The sequence below is a fragment of the Kogia breviceps genome, chromosome 2, assembly GCF_026419965.1.
Source record: "Kogia breviceps isolate mKogBre1 chromosome 2, mKogBre1 haplotype 1, whole genome shotgun sequence".
In the NCBI taxonomy this organism is placed as follows: Eukaryota; Metazoa; Chordata; class Mammalia; order Artiodactyla; family Physeteridae; genus Kogia; species Kogia breviceps.
In genome coordinates, this window is record NC_081311.1 from 194,951,098 (window position 1) to 194,967,370 (window position 16,273).

General features: G+C 44.1%; 1 pseudogene; it reads right to left on the reverse strand.

Annotated features, from left to right (window-relative positions):
• The window catches only part of LOC136793418 (ephexin-1 pseudogene), a 38,394-nt pseudogene extending 23,234 nt beyond the window's left edge, over positions 1-15,160 (reverse strand).
• Between the last annotated feature and the right edge of the window lie 1,113 nt (positions 15,161-16,273).

Genomic DNA, 16,273 nt, shown 5'->3' on the forward strand with positions numbered 1-16,273 from the left:
ATTTTTTTTTTTTAGGGGGGCTACTCTTTGTTGTGGTGCACGGGCTTCCCATTGCGGTGGCCTCTCTTGCTGTGGAGCATGGGCTGTAGGTGCTCGGGCTTCAGTAGCTATGTCACGCAGGCTCAGCAGTTGTGGCACTCAGGCTCAGTAGTTGTGGCACACGGGCTTAGTTGCTCCGCGGCATGTGGGATCTTCCCAGACCAGGGCTCGAACCCATGTCCCCTGCATTGGCAGGTGGATTCCCAACCACTGCACCACCAGGGAAGTCCCTTTAATTTTTAAAATTTATTTATTTATTTTTGGCTGCGTTGGGTCTTCGTTGCTGTGTGCGGACTTTCTCTAGTTGCAGCGAGCGGGGGCTACTTTTCATTGCAGTGCACTAGCTTCTCATTGTGGTGGTTTCTCTTTGTCGTGGAGCACAGGCTCTAGGCACACGGGCTTCAGTAGTTGTGGCTCACGGGCTCTAGAGCGCAGGCTCAGAGGTTGTGGTGCACGGGCTTAGTTGCTCCGCGGCATGTGGGATCTTCCCGGACCAGGGCTCGAACCCATGTCCCCTGCATTGGCAGGTGGATTCCCAACCACTGCACCACCAGGGAAGTCCCTTTAATTTTTAAAATTTATTTATTTATTTTTGGCTGCGTTGGGTCTTCGTTGCTGTGTGCGGACTTTCTCTAGTTGCAGCGAGCGGGGGCTACTTCTCATTGCAGTGCACTGGCTTCTCATTGTGGTGGTTTCTCTTTGTCGTGGAGCACAGGCTCTAGGCACACGGGCTTCAGTAGTTGTGGCTCACGGGCTCTAGAGCGCAGGCTCAGAGGTTGTGGTGCACGGGCTTAGTTGCTCTGCGGCATGTGGGTTCTTCCCGGACCAGAGCTTGAACCCGTGTCCCCTTCATTGGCAGGTGGATTCCTAACCACCTCATGGCTTATCTTCTTTCATCCCTACTCCTACCCACGCCTTCCTGGGCCTGCATTATTTTGAAGCAAATCCCAGACATCATATCCGTTTCATCCAGAATATTTCAGAATGTATCTCTAAAAGAAAAGGACTTAAAAAATAGCCATAATACCTTTAACATGCCTTAAAAAATTAATAATTTCTTAGTATCATCAAACATCTGATCCATGTTCAAATTTCCCTGATCATCTTTGAAACTTTCCTTCCCAGAAAAGGGGCACAGTGTTTGTTTGAAACAGGATTCAAGTGAGGTCTATGTGTTGCAGTTGGTTGACGTTGCTTGAGAACCTTCGAATCGCTTCCTCACTTTCTTGTTTTTCCCTTGAGAACCTTCGAATCGCTACCTCACTTTCTTGTTTTCTCCTTGTACTATGTTGAGAAATTGGATCATCTGTCTTGTCTGGATTTTGTTGATTGTGACTGCAGTGTGTTTTACTGGTTCCTCTCGCTTCTGTGTTTCTTATAAACTGGTAGCTCTAGAGGCTGATTAGAGTCAGGCTGCATTTCTTCAGCTCCTGTATTGCCCCAAATGACTGACTAATGGCAAAACCCGAAACAGCTTCCTTGAAGCAAAGAGGCAGCCGCCAATCTGCAGTGACTCAACATTTGTTTCTTGTGTTTATGGATTGTAAAGACTGTGAAGCTTTCCTAGTGACACCCAAACTAGCATTTATGAACATCTGACAAGCTGCCCCCAGGGTTACAATACATGGAACTTGTATATTTCCATGGAAACATATACAGTTTCCAAAATGGAAACTGGTCCCTCCCTCATGTCAGCATTCAAAGACTCACAGTACCATGCATGAGCCTTTATAATGGCAGTGAGGGATTTCATGGCAATGATCATTTTGGAGATGGATCCAGGGATAATAGTTACAATATTTAATCATTAGCAAGGTTTGGCTGGACCAAATAGAGCAGAGCTGTTAACACTGAGTGAGGCTGCCCCTGGCTGCCCCACGGGTGTTAACCCTGAGGTGCCTCTAATGCTTAATACAGGCTGAGAATCCTTGGAACAATTAGAAACGCCTGCAATTCCCTCAGGGCACTGCCAGGAACAGACAAAGACATTTTCAGTCGGAAGGTCAGTGGACAAATATTTTAAGAAGCTTCTGCCTTCTCAGTTCATGCAGAAAAATTGCCCCATGTGAAATTTTATAATGTAGTTTAATTTTATATAGAAATGTCAATTCATCAAAGCACATGTTTGAGTTCTTTTCTCATATGTGTGTATATCTATATTTATCAATTTGGTACTTTTATGATATGAAATGATTTCTGGGACATTACATCTATAGCAAAGACCCAACTTATAACATCTTGACTTGAGAGGACCCTTAAGGGACCAATCTGGTGACGGACTGAGGGTGCCTCTGGGCTTCGCCCACTGTGGGCAGGTTAACAGTAACACCCTCCTTCTCACAGCCAAGTTTACCCTGGCAATACCTCCATCCAGGGCAGCCTGGGAAGTGGGAGATGATGGGGTGTGGAGTCTAAGCCTCTGGGTTCCTGGTCTGGCTCTCTTACTAGCTGTGCCACCTCAGGCTACTTACTAACTTTGAGTCTTAGTTTTCTAATCTGTGAGATGGGGAAATGTAAGAGAATTTAAAGCGATAGTACACATAAAGACCCTCAACAGACATTAGTTCCCTTCCTGTACTCCTCTTGCTAGCACATCTGTCTATAGTAATTGTGTTCCCCTCCTGCTGCACTGACCAGCAGCACCATGAACCCCCTGCTTGTGGGCATATGGAAGAGGACTTACAGGACACCCTTGGGTGAGCTGCGGACAGTTCTAGAACCTCTGGGGATAGGCACTGACCACTAAGAAGAACATCACATGCTTCATATCAGCACCACCCAAACTTCTAGCAAATGGAGGACTGATTCCTTGGCCATCTGGGTCTCAGAAGATGCTAATCCTCTAATCTAGCCTCCAGCCCCTACTGCTCTAACTTCCATTCTGCTGCTTCTCACCTCAGCCAAGACCCCTTTGGCACTCCCTCGTGTGGGAAGCCCAGACTCTAATTACATGAGATACATTTTGGGTGCCTGGCTCTTCTTAACATAATTCTCAAAGATTCTCCCCAACACAGTTTCCTCTGAAGTGGGAATGACCTCATTAATCCTGCCTCCTATTCTTTTAGCTGATTGGTCCAGAGCTAAACACCTGACCCAAGGATGGCCAACCAGAATTTTTTTCTTTAGAAATTCTGTCTTAGAGACACAAAAATCCCCACTGTCTGTGGAGAGCCAAGCTGAAAGGTCATATTGGCTATGGCTGCCATTTCGGGTCACGTGCAATGTGACAAGCAGGAGAAGCTGGTCTGAGAAGAGAGCAGGAGAATAAAGCAGTCCACAGAGCAGAGGGGAGTGGGCCCCATGGCCCCTGATAAAAGGAGAAAGTGGCTCTCCTGATGGCTTTTCCCTTCCTATAGAGTTGGGCTTCATCTCTTTTATTTGGATTCTTTGGGATTCCAGCATACTTTCCACATGCCTCTTTTACTTGAACAAATTTGAGTAGGCTCTCATCTTTGCAATCAAAGCAACTGTGACCAGGGAATGAGATAAGGATTCCTACTCTCACTACTTCTTTCAATGTCATAATGGAAGTCCTCACCAGTGCAACAAGACAAGAAAAAACAAATAGAAGGTATGATGATTGGAAAGAAAGAATTAAAACTATCTTTATTCACAGAAGACAGGATTGTGTGTGTGGAGAATCCAAAAGAATATACAAACAGAACTACAGTTGAACTTATCAAGGTCACAGGATACTGGGCAAACATGCAGAAATTAATTGTATTTATACATACTACCAATAAACAATTGAAAAATGAAATTACAAAACACAGACATTTAAAATAGGATGAAAACCATTCAATGCATAGGAACAAACATAATTAAAATATGTGTAAATTTTCTATAGTATACTATAAAATCATTGCTGGAGTATCTAAATAAATGGAAAATTAGGACATGTTCATAGATTGGTACCTTAAATTGTTCAATCTTCAGGTGTCAATAACCTCCAAATTTGTCTACAGAGATAATGCAATCTTAACCAAAATCCTAGCAGACTTTTTTTCAGAATATAAATTGACAAACTGATTCTAAAATTTATATGGAAATGCAAAGGACTTAAAAATAGCCAAGACAGTCTTAAAAAAGAACAAAGTAGGAGGGTTTACGCTACCAGATTTTAAAACTTAGCATAAAGCTACAGTATTTAAGCAGTGTAATATTGGTATAAGGAAAGACAATTAGATCAATGAAACAGAATAGAAGTCCAGAAAGTTCCCATGTGTCTGTCAGTGGATTTTCGGAAAAACAAAATCAAAAACAAACAAAACACCAATGCAATTCATCGGGGGAAACAGAAGGTCTTTTTAATAAATGATGCCAGAGCAACTGGATATCCATATGGACCATAGACCTACATGTGAAAGCTAAAAGTATAAAACATCCGTAAGAAAAGCATAGGACACTATCTTTGAAGTAGTCAAATCTTTCTTAGAATGGAAAAGGACAAACAATAAAAGAAAAAAATTGATGTTAGTCTTCATCAAAATTTCTGCTCTTTAAAAAACAGGAAAATTGGGCTTCCCTGGTGGCGCAGTGGTTGAGAGTCCGCCTGCCGATGCAGGGGACACGGGTTCGTGCCCCGGTCCGGGAAGATCCCACATGCCGCGGAGCAGCTGGGCCCGTGAGCCATGGCCGCTGAGCCTGCGCGTCCGGAGCCTGCGCTCCGCAATGGGAGAGGCCACAACAGTGAGAGGCCCGCGTACCACAAAGAAAAAAAAAAAAAAAAAACAGGAAAATTAAAAGACAAGCCACAAACTGGTAAAACATATTTGCAATTCATTTATCTGACCAAGGATTTGTGGTCAAGATACATAAGGAATCCTACAAATTAAAAAAAATAATAATAAATGGGCAAAAGAGTTGAATAAGAGCTTCACAGAAGAAGATACATGAATGGCCAACAAACATATGAAAAGGTACTCAACATCATGAGTCATTGGGGAAATACAAATTAAAATCACAGTGAGAAACCACAATACATTAGAGTGGATACAGTTACAAAGATTGACAATTCCAAGCATTGGTGAGGATCTAGAGCAAACGGAACTTTGATATCTTGCTGATAGGAGTGTAAAGTAGCAGTGTAAAATAGTCAATCATTTTGAGAAATTACTTGGCTGTTTCTATTAACATTAAATAAACACCTATCCTAAGACCCAACACTTCCACCCCTGAGTACACACTCTGGAGAAATGAGTACATACACATCCACAAAAAGACTTGTCTAAGAACATTCGTAGCAACTTTATATTAGTTGAAACTAGAAATAATCCAAATAGTCATCAACAGAAGGATGGATAAGCAAATTGTGGTAATACTTCTCAGCAACAAAAAGAACAATCTGATAGACACACATTGATGAATCTCAAATATTATGTTGAGCAAAGTAAGAGAGACACTATAGATGACACATTGTGTGATCCCATTTTTATGAAGTTCATGAGCCAGCAAAATTAATCTAACAGTGATAGAAATCAGAAGATGGTTCTGGGGCTTCCCTGGTGGCACAGTGGTTGAGAGTCCGCCTGCCGATGCAGGGGACACGGGTTCGTGCCCCAGTCCGGGAAGATCCCACATGGGAGCGGCTGGACCCGTGAGCCATGGCCGCTGAGCCTGTGCGTCCGGAGCCTGTGCTCCACAACAGGAGAGGCCAAAAAAGAAGATGGTTCTGTCTGAGAGGGATGGGTATTAATAGGAAAAGGGTCTTAGCTTCCTGGCTAACGTTCTAGATCTTGGTCTGGTTGATGGTCAAGTGGGTGTATATGTATGTAAACGTTCATGTCTATGGAGTGAATTGTATCCCCCCCCCCTCCGGCCCCAAATTCATATGTTCAATCCCTAACCCCCAGTGTGATGGTATTTGGAGATGGGGTCTTTGGGAGGGTGGGGCTCCATGAAGAGGAGAAGACCAGAGCTCACTTTCCCTCTCCACTGTGTGAAGACAAAACAAGGAGGTGGCTGTCTGCAAGCCAGAACCCAACCATGCTGGTACCTTGATCTAGGACTTCTGGCCTCCAGAACTGTGAGAAACAAATTTCTGTTGTCTAAGAATCAGTCTATGGTATTTTGTTATGACAGCCCAAGCTGACTAATGCATTCATCAAGCTATATATCCAAGATTTGCACATCTTGTTGTAATGTAAAATTTCCTTTAATAAGTACTATTAAAATTGCCTTTATGAAAGCATTTACTATAGTGACAATTGCAAAAAAGAGGGGTAAAATATTTGGGGCCCAGCATAACACTCTAGTCCTCCTTCAATTGCTTCCAGTCTTTGTACAATGTAGGGTTCTCTTTTTCTCCTTTTTTTTGGGGGGGGGCGTCAAATTTAGATCAGAATCTTGCATTTATACACACAAATCAGCAAGGAGGTAGAGAATTATTTTCCTGGCTTAGAGCAAAGGGGATTTCAACAGGAATGGATGGCTAGTGACCATGGAAACTGAACAAGAGATGCTCAGAGTCAACCATGGCACTTTACATGAGGCACACAGTATATAAAGATAGGGACACGAGGGATGTGGGCAAGAGCAGAGATTAAATTACTTTACACAGATAAAGATCTGAGCCTCTGAATGCCAAGATGCTGGTGAAATGAGGAGTAGTGAGTGGAAGAGGATGGACGGCACTCACTAATAGTGCCCCAGATGTCTCGTGTCAGGCAAATACTGATGTGGTGGTTCATTAACTGTCGAATGGTAATGTTTCCCAGGAGAAACTCATATTTGGAACTTTACCTACAAAAGCAGTAACTCAAAGCTGTGGGAGCCTGACAGCCCAGCAGGAGGTTTTTGACTAGAAAGCTTTTCCATAGGTACATTGTGACCTGCCTGGCCATAGAAATCCAGCTCAGAAAACATAATAGAAACAAGTGTCACTTTGGGACTCCTGAGACTGACTTAGATATGCTCCCCCAAACCTCTGTCCTCACTAAGCCCAAGACGGAAGGAAGCACAGATGACTTCTGTGAGCCAAACTGACTCAGTGGGGAGCAGACAGAAAGGGCTCTCATCTTCCCCTCCACTCCCCACTTCAGCCTGCACTGTGGGTTGGTACTGTCTGCCCAGCCTTGGGTGAAATCTCAGGCAGACCACATGCAAAGTTTTTCCGGTCACTCTTAGCTTATAAACAAATGGCCTCTTTTGCTGGGTATAAAAGTGCACCTGAAAACTATTTCAAAACTCCAACTCCTTCTCCCCATCCAGGCCTCCCACAGCTGGGAAGCCTCTGCTTCATGCTCTGTCTTCTCCCTGTCCCCCTAGCTGCACTTTGGGCCCTCAGAGTGGGGCAATTGTAGGGGCTCCTCAGAGATACCTTGCCAGGGGCCTCTGACTGCAGTTTTGGGGCATGTGCAAAGCTCTCATGCTGACCACTTATGATGCCCCACGTTTCTGCAGCCACTTTCTGCCAAGGTCCACCTGGCCCCTAGCAGGAAGTCTTTTGGGTGGAGTTCTTTTTTTGTTTTTTTAGAATCTTTATTGGAGTATAATTGCTTTACAATGGTGTTTTAGTTTCTGCTTTATAACAAAGTGAATCAGTTATACATATACATATGTTCCCATATCTCTTCCCTCTTGCGTCTCCCTCCCTCCTACCCTCCCTATCCCACCCCTCTAGGTGGTCACAAAGGGGTGGAGTTCTTTTCAAAGTGGGTCAGAGCTAGTTCCTTTCCTTGAGGTCCACACTTGCTTTCAAGAAAACACATAGCTCTGCCTTGCCTTTGGTGTAGATGCCCCTCACTCCCTACTCAGCCCTGCTCCCCTCGCCTCCCAAGCAGGCTGCCAGCCAGCTCACCTCTAGATGTTTCCAGTCTTTGTATCCCCCAGATTTGAAATTTCCAAGCCCTCCCTCTCTTGAAGCCCCCCTCACCAGGGTTAAGGTGAGAGGTGTGATGGTTAATTTGATGTATCAACTTGGCTGGGCCATGATGCTCGGATATTTGGTCAAATATTATTCTGCATGTTTTTGTGAAGGTGTTTTCTGGATGATATTAACACTTAAATCAGTGGACTTTGAGTAAAGCAGAGGACCCTCCTTAATGTGAGTGGGCCTCATCCAAAGAGTTGGAGGTCTTAATAGAACAAAGACTAACCTCACCGTAGTAAAAAGGGATTGTGCCAGCAGCTGCCTATGGACTCAAATGACAACTCTTCCTTGAGTCCCCAGCTGCTAGCCCACCCTGCAGATTTTGGACTCAACAAGCCTCCACAATTGTGGGAGCCAGTCCCTTAAAATGAATCTCTCCCTCTCTCTCTCTCTGTCTTCCTCTCTCCCTCTCTCTCTCTCTCTCTCTCTCTCTTTGTCTCTCTCCATATCTTGTTGTCTCTGTTTCTCTGGGGAACCCTTACAAATACAAGGAGGAGCCCCCCTTGGAGAGAAATGGACAACTCAGTGCACCCCAACAATTCCCTCCAAACAAAACCCAGCAGCCACTCTCCTCACCCCTACCCTGTTTTTTTTTTTTTTTTTTTATTGAGTGTTAAGATATGAAAACATTTATGTGCTGATTGGGAAATAGCCATTGTCCTGAACCACCACTCCCAAGGGCCCCTCCTCTGCCCTTTGGGGACCCTTGCTCCAGCGCTGGGTCCTGCTTGTCAAATACTTGTACCATCACCCCTGTTACCCCTCGACAAAGGCGACCTCATTTTCTCTTGGAGTATCGTGTATAGGTGGTCGGACATTGATTGTGTTGTGTTTAGTTCCTGAAATTTATCAGAGCCAAATCAGACACAACAGGAAGCAGTTGCCCCTAACATACAATTACATGTAAGTAAAATAGGTCCTTGTTACTATATCTCTATATAAATCGAGGCCCTATGGGCAAAGTAATGTCAGAAGCAAAGGGGTGCCTCACCACCTCTTGGTGGGACAGGTGGCCCAGTCCATGCTTCCCAAGTGCAGATATGGGAACATTATTTCTTATAACTACCCAGGGATTTGTAGAGTGTGAAGTTTCTAGGAATTTAACTTAAGGAAATAATGAGGGATTGGCTTCAGGATTTTGTCAGAGTGATATTTATCATAGTGTGGCTTAAAAAATAGCAAAAATGTGAAACGCCTTCAGGTCAGAGATTGCTGCCGCTTCCCTTGTATCCACTCCCCTTTCTTCTCTCCTATGGAACCAATTTATTCGGGGGCAGAAACAGACCTGATTTAAAAACATGGGCTTCCCTGGTGGCGCAGTGGTTGGGAGACCACCTGCTGATGCAGGGGACGCGGGTTCATGCCCCGGTCCGGGAAGATACCACATGCCGCGGAGCGGCTGGGCCCGTGAGCCATGGCCGCTGAGCCTGCGCGTCCAGAGCCTATGCTCCGCAATGGGAGAGGCCACGACAGTGAGAGGCCCGCGTACCACAAAAAAAATAAAAATAATAAATAAATAAATGAATAAAAACAGCACACATTTCTCAGCTTCCTTACAGGTGGAGGTGGCCATGTGACCCAGTTTTGACCAATAAGACCCAATTTGGTCACTAATTGTTGAGTAGGCTTCAGGGAAACTCCTTAAAGGAGGGCAGACGAGGCTGGCATGTGTCCCCCTGTCCTCTGCTTTTCTCCTTCCCTCCACCTAAACCGAGGGTCTGATGGCTGGAGCTCTGGCAGTCACTTTGACAGATGGCAGAGAAGAGGCTAGAAAGAGCCTGGGTCCCTGACGGCATGAGAAGCTGCTGTCACAATCCTCCAGATTTCATTCACACAAGGACCAAATAGACCTCTGCCTTGTTAGGCTGTGTTATTTGGGTTTTTTGGTTACAAGCAGCTAAATTCAGTCCCAACTGATAAAATATCCAAGCATCCAAACAACAGGAGCATGATTAATTTATCACAATCCAACCATTCTATAGGTTATTTTATAGCCATTAAATCATGATGTAGAAAAATATTTAGTGACATGATATAAAGGAATATTTTGTTTTATTGCACTTTGCTTTATTGTGCTTCGCAGATATTGGGTAGTTTTTTTTTTCTTTTACAAATTGAAGCTTTGTAGCAACCCTGTGTTGTGAGATGATGGTAAGTATTTTTTAGCAGTAAAATATTTTTAAATTAAAGTATTTATATTTTTAGACATAATGCTATTGCACACTTAATAGACCACAGTGTAGTGTAACATAACTTTTATATGCACTGGGAAACCAAAAAATTCATGCTACTTGCTCTGCTGCAAGATTCACTTTACTGTGATGATCTGGAACCAAACCCTCAACATCTCTGAAGTTTGCCTGTACTGTTAAGTAGGTTTCAAGATGGCATGTATATAAGATCCCATTTTATGAAGAGAAAATATGCATAAAACATATAGAAAAAAAGACAAAACAGTTACAACACAACAAAACCTCTGGGTGGTGGTGATGCAGTGATTTTCCTTTTCTACTTCTTCATGTGTTTGGTATCTAAAGTTTTCTAGTTTTGTGACAGGAGAGTAACAGTGGAGCTATTTATTTTTTTTAAAGGAAATTATGGAGTTTTTTTTTTTTTTTTTAACTGAGGCGCTACTCACAGCTCTGAGGGTGATTTATTTATTTATTTATTTATTTATTTATTTATTTATTTATTTATTTTTAGTAGATCTTTACTGGAGTATAATTGCTTCACAATACCGTGTTAGTTTCTGTTATACACCAAAGTGAATCAGCTATATGCATACATATATCCCCATATCCCCTCCCTCTTGAGCCTCGTTTCCACCCTCCCTATCCCACCTCTCTAGGTCATATATGCAATGGAATATTAAAAGCCATAAAAAGCCATAAAAAGAAATGAAATCGAGTTATTTGTAGTGAGGTGGATGGACCTAGAGTCTGTCATACAGAGTGGAGTAAGTCAGAGAAAAACAAATACCTTATGCTAACGCATATATATGGAATCTATAAAAGAAATAGAGTTTTTAAAAACATGAATAACTAAAAGGTATTATTATTTTTTAAACACAAGCCACCCTCGTAGCCCCGTCAAGATTCTACAGAACGACCGTTGTTACGTTGCCGCGTGAACCCACCCCTCGTGATTTGCTGTCTCTCACCTTGCTCCGTTGGCCCCCAGGTCTGTCCGTGTTGGTATTCTCCAGGGTGGAGTGCTGCTCTGGGGGAAATTCAAGTTCAGGGGCTCATTTACCGAGTTCCCATTTTCCAGTGAATCTGTGACATGTGAGAAATGTAGGCAGTTAGGAATGTGCATCTCATCTCCCCTTTTCAGGCACTTCTCTCTATGAGACTAGGGGACAGTAGCAGCTGTCACCCTGAGAGGGGAAGGAAGTGGAACGCAGAGGTGTCCTTCCTCTCACATCCCCGCAGGGGGATTTGCCACTTTTTGTGCTGTATTCAATGACCTGCATCGCCATCACTATGAAAATCATAATTATGGTACAAGAAGCTTCATAGCCACACATCCATCCATACACACATCCATCCATATGTGCATGTATAGCGGAAAAAAGAAAATCAGAAATGAGCTTGAAAACTTGCATACAAACCTGGTTAATGTCTTAGAGGACAATAGAACCATAACCACTGGTGTTATCCTTTCTACGGGACAAAAATCATTTGCAGCTTATCAGTTTTTTAACATCTAACTTTACAATTTCTGAGTCCTAATAGATATTAAATAATAAGTCACCTGCCCTAGAGTGTCAGATCAACCATAGGTGGCGTTGTTAGTTAATGTTCTCGTATGACTTTGAAAGGACACCCCGGGGCTTCCCTGGTGGCGCAGTGGTTGAGAATCCGCCTGCCGATGCAGGGGTCACGGGTTCGTGCCCTGGTCCGGGAGGATCCCACATGCCGCGGAGCAACTAAGCCCGTGAGCCATGGCCGCTAGGCCTGCGCGTCCAGAGCCTGTGCTCCGCAACGGGAGAGGCCACAGCAGTGAGGGGCCCGCATACCGCAAAAAAAAAAAAAAAAGAAAGGACACCCCGTAGCAGGTGAGATGGGGACTGTCCTCACTTTCCAGACCCAGATCACAAACTGTGGACCCAGAGAGCCGGCCTTCTTTCCTTGTTGCGGGGTGGACCGGAGAAGCCCGGTGCTGGGCGGCCTGTTCTGTCTGCTCCTCAGCAGAACAGTGTTTTCTCCTTGGACCCTGGATCAGGGGACGCTGGGCTGTCTTGAGAGTTAACTCCAGGGAGCTGAAATGAGGAAGTCACTTTACACATAAAGCTGCGAGTCTGATGAGAGTATTTATGGTCTGAACGTAAATGGCATCTTTGGCTGTGGCAGGGCATGCCGTGGCCTGTGTGTCTACACTGGCCTCGGTGGCCTCCACTTGTCTTGGAGGCAACAAACTTGAGGCTCTCTCCCCATCAACCCCATTTCCCTCTCCAGCCTCATCTCACACACAGCCCCACACCCACCTTTTCTCCTGCTCAGAAAGTCCCCCACCCCGACGCTGGGCAGCTGATTCTGCTTTTCTCTCTGCTCTCAACGCTCCAACCCTGCAAGGTCCGCTGGGGTAGCCGCTAGCCACGTGGGGCTATTACACACTTGAAAGGTGGCTCATGTGACTAAAGCAAATTCTTCATTTTTTAAAAACTTAAGTTAATTTAAATTTAAATGTAAAAACTGATAGTTTCATTATTGGAAAACTTTTGAGGATATCTGGAGTAATCTGGGGATGGTTTCTACTTTGATCAACTTTTCTGGCTGTACATTTAATAACTTCTCTGGCTGTAAACAACTTCTTTGACTGCACGTTTTATGAAATCTAAGTCCAGATCAAGAATTTCCAATGAAAATTTAGTATGCAAATTGAGAGACTATAAATATAAAATACTCAACAGATTTCAAAAGCAGTACCACAAAAAGACTGTAAAATATCTTATTACTAATTTTTATATTGATTATTGACTATAGGATAAAGTTATAATATTTTGGATGTATTGGGTTAAATAGAATGCATTGTTAAAATTAATTTTACTCATTTCTGTTTACTTTTTAATGTAGAAAAAACGACGTATGTGGCTTACATTACATTTCTGCTGGACAGAGCTGCTCTAACCCCCTTCTCCATCTGCACAGGTTCTGGGACGAGAAGAATCTGAACTCTAGATCAAGCCATACCACTCACTAGCTGTGTGATTTGGGGTAAGCGACTCCGTTTCTCAGGGCCTTGGTTATTTTTTTTTTAATCTGTAAAACGGGTATGGTCAGAAGTGCCTTGAAATGCCTGTCTATCTTAGCCAGTGAGTACCCACAAGTGCACAGCCAAGTTAGCTGCTGTTCTTTCTGGCCACGTCCTAATGCATCCTTCAGGGCTCACCTAAAATATCATCTTTGGGGGACTCATTCCTAACCCTTCCAGAGGGTCTAGTTTTTTGCCTTTACCTCTCTTATAAACTATGCCGCATTGCTTGCAGTAAAATGACATCATTACAATATTTTGGGTTTCTCAAGGGCAGAGACCCCCACTTATTCATGTGTGTGTGCTTTTAACTCTTATGGAAATTTTCAGACATACACAGAAGTTGAGAGAGTAATGTACCAACCACCTGCTGCCATGACTATAGTATTCCCATTGTTGTATCTCTCTTGCTTCGCACGGTACTCAACACAAAATTCTATGTTCGTGGTAGGTGGCAGACAGCCAGGCTTTCTTTGCCACTCCTCGCATCAAGCAGTGGAGTTGATTTCTCCATCTGCTTTTATCTGGACTGGACCTGTGAGCTGCTTGGACAGATAGAATGTGGTAGCAGTGACTGTGCAGGCTCTGACCCCGGCTCTCAAGACCTGGAGGCTTCTGCTGTCTGGGAGCCCTGCTGCCATGTGGACAAGCCCGAGCTAGCCTCCTGGAGAATGAGTAACGTGGAGCAGAGACAAACCGTCCTGCTGAGGCCCTCGTGGACCAACCAGCTCACTAGCGGCCAGAGAGGCCCTCCTTGACCTTCCAACCCCAGAGGAGCCACCAACTCACTGCAGAGGTCAGACAAAGTGGCCCAGATAGAGGAGCCACCCAATCAACCCCCAGAATCAAGAGAAATAGTAAATATGGTTGTCCCGTCTCTATGTTTTAAGGGTGGCTTAACGTGTGGCAAAAGGCTACTAGATAGAGTTTAATGAAAGTTTGTGAACCAGTCAATGTCTCCCCAGCACACACGGGGCAGCGTGCTATCTGTCCAGTGACAGCTGCCGTACCCCAGGGGCTAAGAAACTGTCACACAGCCCACAACCCCAGCATGCCACCCACTCAGCCACGTGGACAAGTCACAGGGGAAGGAGGCTCAGCTCTGACAACCCTCGTTTGTAAACGTTTCTGGTCCTATTCTGCTCAACAGGTGTGCTTTGAGCAGATAAAATGTGCTAGGAACTGGTCTAAAAGATTAAGGGATCCTGCTGCAAAGCTATTCCCATGGTATCCATCTCTCATATTCTCAGGACAACAGAAACTCTAGCTATCATGGTGATGGTGAGAGAACAGGATAGAACCTCATGTTAGGAGAGAAACTCGTGTTCCCAGATATCCTTACACGTAGGCAACTGCAAGTCCCCCTTCTAGAATGCATGGAATCTGGGGGGCTTGCTGAGTCCTGGAACAAGACGGCTCTTTTAATAGAAGCCAGTCTTATTGTATCACTTGGGTCAACACTTTCTCCTGAAGTATCCACATCATCTTATTGGGGGAATTTGAATTATTTGGATAAGGGCTTCAAAATGTTCCACCTTATTGAACCTGTCCTTGTTCATTTTCAGTGCCTTTTATTCTCCTTTCCTTTAGGTGGGCCTTTCAGCCCCAGTGACTCCAACTGGATGTCAAGGAGCAGCTGTGACCGTCGCCCCTGATACTGACCTTCCAGGTGTCCGCAGTTCTGTTCGGGAGTGTCTCTGGCTTTGCCTTTGCTTCTGTGTCTCACGATGCGATTGAAGATGGAGTTTCTCTGGATAGGGATGTAGTAATGGGGTACTTTGTCTTGCATCTCCTGGTCAGCACGGGGTGTCCTCTCTTCTGAGAGGACCTCAGGCCTCACACTGGCCAGCTCATCAATCTCCCACGAACCGCCCACTGATTTCTTCTGGGGCTTTCCCAAATCCGCAGAGTCCCTGGTCTCCATGGAAATAAGTCCGGTTGTTTCTCAGCAGAATGGCTGGAGAGCAATAACCTCTCTCAATTGTCCCTGGTTTTGAGTGCTCTAGAATAGAAAGAGAACAGTTTTCAGCCACTGTCATCAGGCTGAAGATGCCATTCAGAGTATGGAATTCCACTCTCAATTCCCCAGATTTGAGGAAATTTGAAATAATCTGTGCATCCTGGCGCCCACGTCTTCGTCAATGAAAATTACAGTTTAACCACTGCAATTTGGATGTGTTCATGTATCATTTTATAATTGAGGTTTGTTAATTCGATTCAGAGGCAACGCTTGTGGGGAAAATGCTGAAAGTGGCTTGTGTAACTAACTTTCAAGCACTGTGAACATTTGCTGAATAAGTCAAGAGAGGGTAGCAAAAATGGTGAGGGGAACTCCAGGAAACCAAAGCAAGGGAAAGGAAGATGTGTGGCCACAAAAAGAAAGAGTCGTGGGAAGAATAGGAAGGGCTGTCAGAGAGTGACAGGTCCCAGGACAGTAAATTTAGAGATGGGAAGTCTTTTTTAAAAATTATTATTCATTTTTTAATTGGCGTATAGTTGATTTACAATGTTGTGTTAATTTATGCTGTACAGAAAAGTGATTCAGTTATACATATATACATTCTTTTCTAAAAAATATTCTTTTCCATTCTGGTTCATCATAGGATATTGAATATAGTTCCCTGTGCTGTACAGTAGGACCTTGTCGCTTATCCATTCCATATACAATAACTTACATCTGCCGACCCCAACCTCCCACTCCATCCCTCCCCCAACCACCTCCCCCTTGGCAGACACAAGTCTGTTCTCCATGACCGTTAAGTACGTTTCTGTTTCATAGGTAGGTTCATTTGTGCCATATTTTAGATTCCACATATAAGTGATACCGTATGGTATTTGTCTTTCTCTTTCTGACTTACTTCACTTAGTATGATAATCTCTAGCTGCATCCATGTTGCTGCAAATGGCATTAGTTTGTTCTTTTTTATGGCTGAGTAGTATTCCATTGTGTATACGTACCACATCTTCTGTATCCATTCATCTGTTGGTGGACATTTAGGTTGTTTCCATGTCTTGGCTGTGGTGAACTGTGCTGCTATGAGCATAGGGGCACATGTATCTTTTTGGATTAGGGTTTGGTCTGCATATATGCCCAGGAGTGGGATTGCTGGA